We start from the raw sequence: 10004 nt of genomic DNA on the forward strand, positions 1-10004 counted from the left end.
TGGTCAGGAGACTAAGAAAAATAGCTAAAAAAGAAGACCACAAGGAAGCCTAGGAAAATTGGCGCATTGAGACTAAGAGGTACAAACACTGGATAAAACACCACAGGCTACAGATGTACCAACAAGATGCCGAAAGTATGTTGAAAAGTCTCAGTTCCAAGAAATCTAATGACTTCTGGTCAATAATCAAAGCAGCAAATCCTTCAAAACCACCAGAATTGGTAAATGCGGTTTCTGAGACAAGCTGGAAAACATACCTAACGGCCCAATTTGAGCGCCCCAAGCCATAAACAACTATCGAAAAAGGAGATCCAAAAGTCCCTTGGGTGGACGTGGCGAAGGTTACCGATATCGAAAGGACAATCAAAAGCTTAAAAACATCGAGGGCGCCCAGGCCCGATGGATTGACCAATGTGGACCTGAAACAAGCTTCGAGCCATTGGGCAGCAATAACAAGCAAAATCTTCATGCATTGTGCTCAAACAAAAATTGGACCTGGAAACATGGTTAAAGGCTATAATTGTGCCGGTGTATAAAAAAGGTTGAAGAGATAACCCGGAAAGTTATAGGCCCATAGCCTTGTTAGATATTGTGGGCAAAATCTACGCAACGCAGCTGCTGGTCCACTTTAGAATGTGGGCTAAAAGCGCACCCTGCTTTGACAACTTCCAGACAGGGTTTCAGAAAAATGGAAGTACGACAATAAACATCTTGATGCTACATATTCTGAAAGCGAAAGTAAGAGAAGGATCTCCTAAAGTTTACCTGGCGTTTGCAGACTTATCGAAAGCATTCGATAAAGTGGACCGAGAAAAACTATGGTCAAAACTAAGTGACTGGAAATGCTCAGCGTCCATCACGGGCCCGATAAAAGCTTTACATGACAACACAAAGATCAGGGTGAAACTGAGCAAGCAAGGCATCTTGTCGGAAGAGATTGCAGTCCAACAAGGTGTTAAACAGGGCTGCCCATTAGCCCCGGCCTTGTTCATCGCTTTCTTGGGGGACTACCAGAAGGAGGATGGAAAAGATAAGAGCTTTCCCACCGAAAATTGGCAATAGTAACATCTCACGTCTTCTTTATGCAAATGATGCCATCATTATCGACCAAACGCCTATCGGGCTGCAACGAAAATTGACAAATCTGGCAAGCTATATGAGAAGAAATAATTTGGAAATTAATACATCAAAAACAAAAGTGCTGGTTCTCGAGAAAACCAGAAAGAAGAGATTGAAGGAGCAGAAATGGCATTTGGAGGATACAAAGCTGGAAGTAGTCGACAAATTCAAATATCTAGGGGTGACCATGGACAAGTCACCGGCTGATAAAGCCATGCAAGACCAGCTATGGGACAAGGTGAAAAGACTCACAGCTCAAGTAAGATTGATTGACAAAAAATTTGGGAAATTCTCCATAGTGCCAGCGATAAAGTTTTACAAGGCGAAGGTGGTGCCAACTATTATATATGGTATGGAAGCCTCTCTCAACATGCCGAACTCCATATGGCAAAAACTGGAAGGCCATGTGTGGAAGTCAGTACTAGGTCTACCTAAATCGACCTCCATGTCAGCAATTAGAAGGGAACTAGGCCTGGTCTCCCTCGCATCATCAGTGGAACAAAGCAAGATGAGACTTTACAGAAAAATCATAATGGCTGATTCTTTACCAATATATGCTATGATCGCGGAAGAACTCAAAAACGGAACCTGTAAGGCACTTAATAACTGGGCAACAACAATCAAAGAAGCTCTGAAAGAAATATCTTGCTCAGAAGAAGATCTAAGAATAAATCCGAATCGAGTAAAAACAAAAATCGAGCTAATGGATTTGTCACAATCTGTGTACCTTTCGATTCCAAAGGTGTGGTATTCACAGTCCCTACCGCAGATATCAGATAAACAACAAGACAACACTAACCTGGTCCAGTAGAAATTCGTAGAGAAGAATGAAAAGCTCCCCTCACCTCCTCTCCCCGCGCCGGAGAAACCCAGGTCGAGGAGGGGAAGTCAGGGAAACCCTCGTGGGGGAAAAAACCCTGTTGTACCAGGAACTGAAAAGAAGCGATGGGCGAGTCTTGATTCCCAGGAGTGACTTCGGGAGTTGGACTTGCGATCGCGAACTATCCTGAAGAGAGAAACCAGATGGTGTTTTAGAAAAGGGAGAGGTTGCTGCAGTAGGACTCTGGTGAGCGATATACCTTTAAATCTGGATGTCTGTTGAGGGGGTGTAAGACGGCTTGCACAAAGGTTGTATTTTGCTCAGCGTGTGGTAGAAAGTAACTCCCTGTCCTTGCAGAAGAGACTGAAGAATGGAGAAAGATTAGTTTTGGAATGAATGAAAGTATGTTGTATGCTGGGGGGGGGGTACGGAACTATACGTACTGCAGAGTGTAGAACCAATGCCTTCGGTGTGAGTGTATGGAGAGCTGGTAGGGAAGAGGACCACGGGTAGAGGAGTGGAGCGTGGCCTCTGAAAACAGTAGCAACGCGCTGGACCGAGGACGCCGCCGAAGGAAATCCATTCTGCGAGGTTGGGGGTGGAGTCATCCGACACTCTCGGATTCGGAAGGCTGGAGCGCTGCTTTTCCTTGCTACCGCCATGTTGGAGGGGGTAGAGGCGATGCATGAAATTCGTCTCCACCTATGCCAGAAAGTCCACGTGAGCCGCCCCCTACAGGGAGCGGACGTGACAGTATGCCCCCTCCGAAGGGCGACGAAACCCGGTTTACCAGGATGTAGCCGGTAAAACCTGCTAACCAAACGGGGAGCATGAACCGCTGAGGCGGGTTCCCAAGAACGTTCCGCCTGAGAATATCCCTTCCAGTCTATAAGAAACTGTAGCACCCCTCTTCTATAGCGTGAATCACAGATCGAGGAGACTTCGTTTTCTGGTCCTTCACTTGTCAGGACCGGAGGGGGAGTTCCCTTCTTGGTCACATGGAATCGGGATTGTACGTCAGGCTTCAACTGAGAAACATGGAATGTAGGGTGTATGCGTTTCCAAGAAAAAGAGAGACATAACTTGAAAGCAGCCAAGCCTTTATTTTCAAGAACCAAAAAGGGTCCAAAGTATCTCGGCGATAATTTTGAAGGTTTCAAACTCTTGGGGAGATATTTACTCGACAACCAGACCTTGTCACCAACTTGAATGGAAGGTGTGGGACTCCGATGTTTGTCGGCTTGTATCTTATAGCGTTCATGAGCATCTTTTAGAGCTACCTGTGCATTTCGATGTCCTTGTTGAATGGAGGTGATTAACCCGTCTAAATCCGGAAAGGAAGTATCCATGGGAACAGTCGATGGGTACACCTCTGGATGAAATCCATATGTACTAAAGAAAGGACTAACACGTATGGTGGAATGAACCGCATTATTATAGGCAAATTCTGCTATAGGCAGTAAAACCTTCCAATTATCTTGTAAAGCTGATATATAACATCTTAGATATGCTTCCAGGGTTTGATTTAAACGTTCAGTCTGGCCGTTGGTCTGAGGGTGGTATCCTGAACTGAGCGCCCTTGAGATCCCTAGTAAACAACAAACATGTTTCCAGTACTGTGACGTGTATTGTGGTCCTAGATCCAAGATAATGACCTCCGGTAGTCCGTGGAGTGAAAAAATGCGTTTCACGAATACCCTGGCCATAACAGGTGCAGATGGAACAGATGGGAGAGGGACGAAATGCGCCAATTTGGTCAAAGAGTCTATCGTCACCATGATGGTATTACAACCCTCTGACCTTGGTAAATCCACGATAAAGTCCGTTGATATTATTTGCCAAGGTTTTGTAGGAATTTGGGTTAGGATAAGTTTGCCAATAGGAGAAATCCTTGGGGTCTTGGTTTGTAGACACACCGGACAAGATGCAACATAGTCCATTACATCCTTGCGAAGTGTCGGCCACCAGAAGTGCCTTTGAATTTGTTCTGTAGTATTGAGAGTACCTCTATGCCCGGCTGCCTTGGCGTCATGACACATTTTAAGTACCTCTGGTTGTAGTTCTTGATCGGGAAGATACATCTTGGCTTCCTTGAAAAGAAGACCCCGATCAGCAGTAAGTCCTAGTTCTCGCAGGGTATCGTCCTGATCCAAGTCTAGATTTCTCGTCCTTTGTGCTACCTTTTGAAGAAAAGAATGGACAACAGGCACTGTGACCAGGTTGGGAAACATAGGTTCAGGCTGAAAGGGAGCTCCTTTTAGTGGATTACTGCGGGATAAAGCATCCGCTTTGAGATTAGTCTTGCCCGGTATGAAAGTGAATGTAACTCGAAAGGGTGAGAAAAAATGCGCCCATCTAGCTTGTCTACTATTGTTAGTTTGGGCATATTGCAGTGCTCGGAGGTTGTGATGGTCGGTTCTTATTTCAATAGGAAATAATGCTCCCAAAAGCAAATGACGCCATTCTTCAAAAGCACTCTTGATCGCGAGCAACTCTTTCGCGAGAACCGTGTAATTTACTTCTGCCGGGGACAGAGTCTTCGATAGGTAAGCAATGGGTCTTTCGAACCCCCTGGCGTCCGGTTGTAACAGAACCGCTCCAATACACTGGTCTGAGGCATCTGATTCCACTATGAATCTGTGAAGCTGATCCGGCATTGCCAAGGTAGGAGCTCTAGTAAATAAGGCTTTTAGCTCCTGAAAGGATTCCTGAGTTTCATTTGTCCACCGAAACACAACCCCTTTCTTTAGCAGATGAGTGATGGGATGGGTGAGCGTAGAAAAATGAGGAATGAAGCGCCTGTAGAAATTCGCGAAGCCAAGAAGTCGCTGTATTTCTTTAACTGACTTGGGTGCTGGCCAATCAAGGATAGCTGACACCTTTGAGGGGTCCATGGAGACTCCTTGATCGGACAGGATATACCCTAGATATGCCACTTTGTCTTTATGGAATTCACATTTCTCTAGTTTACAAAAGAGATGGTTCTTCTGTAGTCTGTGTAAGACTTCTTTAACATGAATGACATGGTCTGCAAGGGTGGATGAAAATACCAAAATGTCATCTAAATAGACAATGACAAAATGTAGGGCTATATCTGCAAAAATGTGGTCCATAAACCTTTGGAATATTGCTGGGGCATTGGCTAATCCAAATGGCATTACACTATATTGGAAATGACCAAATGGTGTCCGAAAGGCGGTCTTCCATTCGTCCCCTTTTCTTATGCGGATGAGGTGATAAGCACCTCGTAGATCCAGTTTAGTGTAGAGTCTAGCTCCTCTAAGCGCTTCCAAGATATCCGGGATAAGCGGCATGGGATACTTGTCCGGCACTGTGATCTTATTTAATACTCTGAAGTCAATGCAGGGACGTAACTCAGTCGTGTTTTTCTTTGGAATAAAGAAGAGTGACGCCGCTGCAGGAGAGGTGGATTCCGTGATTAAGCCATTTTCTAGATTTGTCTTCAGATATTCTTTCAGTGCCTCTTTTTCCTTGGCGGACAATATGTACATGCGACCAAAGGGAAGAGGACTATTCGGAATCAGATCTATACAACAGTCATCTCTGCGGTGAGGTGGTAATTCGGTGAATTCTGTTTTTGCAAAGACCTGGTGGAATTCCTGATATTCATGAGGAAGAGTGTTTACTTCGTTAAGAATCTTATTTGTGACACAAAAAGACTCTTGAGAGTGCTTGTTCTTGGAGGTGGAGGCGACTAAGTTATGGCAGTTGTGAACACAATGTTCTGATCCCAAAAAAAGAGTTCCAGCTCTCCAGTTAATAAAGGGGTTGTGAAATCTCAGCCATGGCAATCCTAAGATTACTGGATAATGTGCAGTCTTAATTAAATCTAATTTCAGGATCTCTTGATGTGCCGCTATAGTCATCGTGAGAGGAGAAGTGTGGTCTTTTATGGGACCGGAAGTAAGAGGGCTACCGTCCACACTCTCAACTGGGATCATTAATGCCTTGGGTACTTTTGGAATCCCCTGTTTAGTAGCAAAGGTGTCATCTAAAAAATGTCCTGCGGCTCCGCTATCGATAAGTGCGGGCACGTTTTCCAATCTTGTGCTACCCCAGGCTAGCGTAACTTCAAGTACTATCATCTGATTTTCTGTGGATAAATCTTGTTGAACCCTGGGAATGCTTTGAAGGGAACTAGTAACTCTGGAACCTTGCACTGTCGTTCCCCTTACGGTCGGGTGCTGGCGTTTCCCGCCTTCCTAGGGGGAGTATGGGGACATTCCTTAACCAAGTGAGAGCTCTCTCCACAATACATACAAAGACCCTGAGTACGCCTTCTGGTACGTTCAGCCACAGATAAAGGACCTCTAGTATTGCCTATTTGCATCGGCTCCTCGGAAGGAACTGGTCTAATAGGAGACAGGGTACCTTCAATGGTTTGTCTGCTCTTTCCTTTTCTTCTTTCCTTCTGTCTTTCTTGAAGTCTATAGTCTAACTGCATAACCAGTGAGATGTATTCCGCCATGTTATGTGGACGTGGGGCTCGGGACACCTCGTCCTTTAAATCCTCAGAAAGTCCTCTTCGGAATATGGTCATCAAAGCTTCATCGGCCCATGCCGTGTCAGAAGCTAGTTGCTTAAAGCGTGTGATATAGGAAAGGAGATCCTGACTACCCTGTTTACAATCCAATAACTTTTCCTGTGAGGCAATTGTTATCTCCTGACTCCCAAACATACTCTTTATGCTGTTACAAAAAGCAGGGTAGGAATCAAGTATGGGATTGTTACTGGTAACCAAAGGAGTGGCCCAAGCTAACGCAGCCCCTGACATTTGGGCAATCATATGGCCCACCTTGTCTCTATCTGTCGGGAAAAAGGCTGCCTTAAAGGCGAACTGTACAGAACAGGACTCAAGAAATTCCTTGACTGCATGGGGATTACCATCGAAACGTCCTGTGGGTAATGGGCCAGGAGGTACTTCCGAGCTATGGGCTGCTCGACCCACCTGTTGCCTCAAGCTGGTATTCTCTAGCTTCAATAGCTGTACCTCGGATGACAGGGACTGAACCGCTGCCATTAATTGTTGTATTTGTTGTTCCATAATGGATCCTCTGATTCTGTCAATAAAGACTGTGAGGCCGGTATATAATTGAAAAATTTCGGGCGTTGCTAACTGTCACAATCAATGTACCTTTCGATTCCAAAGGTGTGGTATTCACAGTCCCTACCGCAGATATCAGATAAACAACAAGACAACACTAACCTGGTCCAGTAGAAATTCGTAGAGAAGAATGAAAAGCTCCCCTCACCTCCTCTCCCCGGGCCGGAGAAACCCAGGTCGAGGAGGGGAAGTCAGGGAAACCCTCGTAGGGGAAAAAACCCTGTTGTACCAGGAACTGAAAAGAAGCGATGGGCGAGTCTTGATTCCCAGGAGTGACTTTGGGAGTTGGACTTGCGATCGCGAACTATCCTGAAGAGAGAAACCAGATGGTGTTTTAGAAAAGGGAGAGGTTGCTGCAGTAGGACTCTGGTGAGTGATATACCTTTAAATCTGGATGTCTGTTGAGGGGGTGTAAGACGGCTTGCACGAAGGTTGTATTTTGTTCAGCGTGTGGTAGAAAGTAACTCCCTGTCCTTGCAGAAGAGACTGAAGAATGGAGAAAGATTAGTTTTGGAATGAATGAAAGTATGTTGTATGCTGGGGGGGGTACGGAACTATACGTACTGCAGAGTGTAGAACCAATGCCTTCGGTGTGAGTGTATGGAGAGCTGGTAGGGAAGAGGACCACGGGTAGAGGAGTGGAGCGTGGCCTCTGAAAACAGTAGCAACGCGCTGGACCGAAGACGCCGCCGAAGGAAATCCATTCTGCGAGGTTGGGGGCGGAGTCATCCGACACTCTCGGATTCGGAAGGCTGGAGCGCTGCTTTTCCTTGCTACCGCCATGTTGGAGGGGGTAGAGGCGATGCATGAAATTCGTCTCCACCTATGCCAGAAAGTCCACGTGAGCCGCCCCCTAGAGGGAGCGGACGTGACAGGATTGGATTTGGACAATTGATACTGCGAGGGAAAATAAGTTACTCACACATCTCCCGCCGATGTTCAATAAGGTGAAAACGCCTTTGAATTACTGCATGAAATTTCCGAACAAAAAGATGCGAGGAACATTTTTGAGAGCCAGATTAAACCTGCTGATGACCCACCAAATCCTAGCAATTCGGTCACCGAAGATGGATAATAGATGTCGCTTATGTAAGGACAAGGAGGAAGTGGAAACACTGAAACATCTAGTCCTAAGATGCCCCAAGACGAGGACAAACAGAGACATATATCTTCAATCCTGCCTGCAAGGGGTGATCACGCTAGATGAAGAGGCGGTGTGGAATAGGTTAATCTCAGGAGAAACAACGAGATGGACAATCACAACGGTGAAATTGATAGATCTGGCATTCAAAATGATAGCCAGCACACAGACTAATATAGTAGAAGGAGAGGAGGTGATGTCATCGGCATCTTCAGCCACCTTGTCTCTCTCTGGAACCAGCTAAGAGGAAACAGAGCCCAGACATTGAGGGTTCGTGTTACTCGAACTTTAACCCAAGATTTTTTAACCCCGCAACCCCAGCATCGGAGCGCACAAGCGCATCTGTAGAAGAAAGGTTCTTGTAAAAATCGTTAAACTGTTTTCGATTAAATTCAAGTAATCAAAAAAAAAAAATAAGAATGTTGATCTTGGTGCCTCAGAGTATTCTTCATTACTCTGTGCCTATTCTTCATCTCAGTATTAATGTTCTCAACATCAATACTTGTTACTTGTTACTTGTACTCTTCTTCGTCCCAGTTTCCACACAAGACTTGCATAGGTTGTCCTTACTCTTTCTCATCTCATTACTTTCTTGGGGGGGAGGGGAACAAATCCTCTACCCAACACAAATACATGGATCTGTGTGGGATTATGGGACCCTGTATAGGGTGGGAGGAGGAGGGAGGTTGGGATATGTTTTGGCATACTACATTCTATGGGGCAATCATACGTAGTCCCATAGGGGATCCCTCTCCATGAGATCCACCCTCTGAGTGCCACCCACAGGGGAACTATTAGGTAGCAGCCTCACCTCCCTGGCCTCATGGGAAAGGGCTCTCCCTAGAGAAGAAGGGGCGACATCTGAGGATTCATCACAATGGGTAGTTTTGATAACTTCCTGTGCCGCAATAGTTTACCAGTGCTTTTCACAAAAACTGCAAGAACTAATGAACAATGACAGCTATAAACATGGCAAAAATAAACCTCCCTGGACAGCTTCAGCTGGAGGTGGTAACCCTAATTTACATATATAACTAGAGAAAAAAAGGATTCTGTGCTGGAGCTGATCTGCACTACATCTATCTATTTATATTTATAAAAGTGAAAATGTGTGGGTGGCTGGGTTTGTGGCAAAACGTTCTTCCTTATACAATTCCACATTGTTTCACCAATCTATACCAAATGTTGCATAGTTAGCTGTTAGGACCCTCTGGACATTGCTGGCTACATGACATCTGGACACCCCATCCCTTTCCCTAGATTTAAGCAAAACTCAGAATTTGTGGGTTTGTTGCTTGGCGAAGCATCGTTCCTTATACAATTCCACACTGTTTCACCAATCTGCACCAGGTTTTGAATAGTTAACTGTTAGTACCCTCCGAACATGACTGGCTACATAACATTTGGACACCCCACACCTTCCCCATATTTAAGCACCTTCACTCATGAGATGGTTGCCTGAAATCGGCGAAACATCAATGTGGTCGCAGAAGGACCAGTCCTCAACCGTAAACTCCACGGTTTCTGGGACATTTTCGGGTAAGGTGTCTGACATACCTCGAGCTCTTAGCTGGAGGTGAATCAGGTGTCCCATGTGAAAACTTGTACTTTGCTGGTGCACAGACGTGCCGGTACACAGTAAGGCCAGCACGTTAATTCTGCACCTGTGAAGTCGTAATGAGGCCCAATGACCTCCTACAAAAAGATTGTTTTTGAGAACTAGGCGTGTCATGTTTTATTCTGTACATGGAACTGACAATATAACTAAATCCATTAATCCTATATACAGCATGAATACA

This window comes from Ambystoma mexicanum, chromosome 8 (genome assembly GCF_040938575.1).
Source record: "Ambystoma mexicanum isolate Mex_15411 chromosome 8, UKY_AmexF1_1, whole genome shotgun sequence".
Classification (NCBI taxonomy): Eukaryota; Metazoa; Chordata; class Amphibia; order Caudata; family Ambystomatidae; genus Ambystoma; species Ambystoma mexicanum.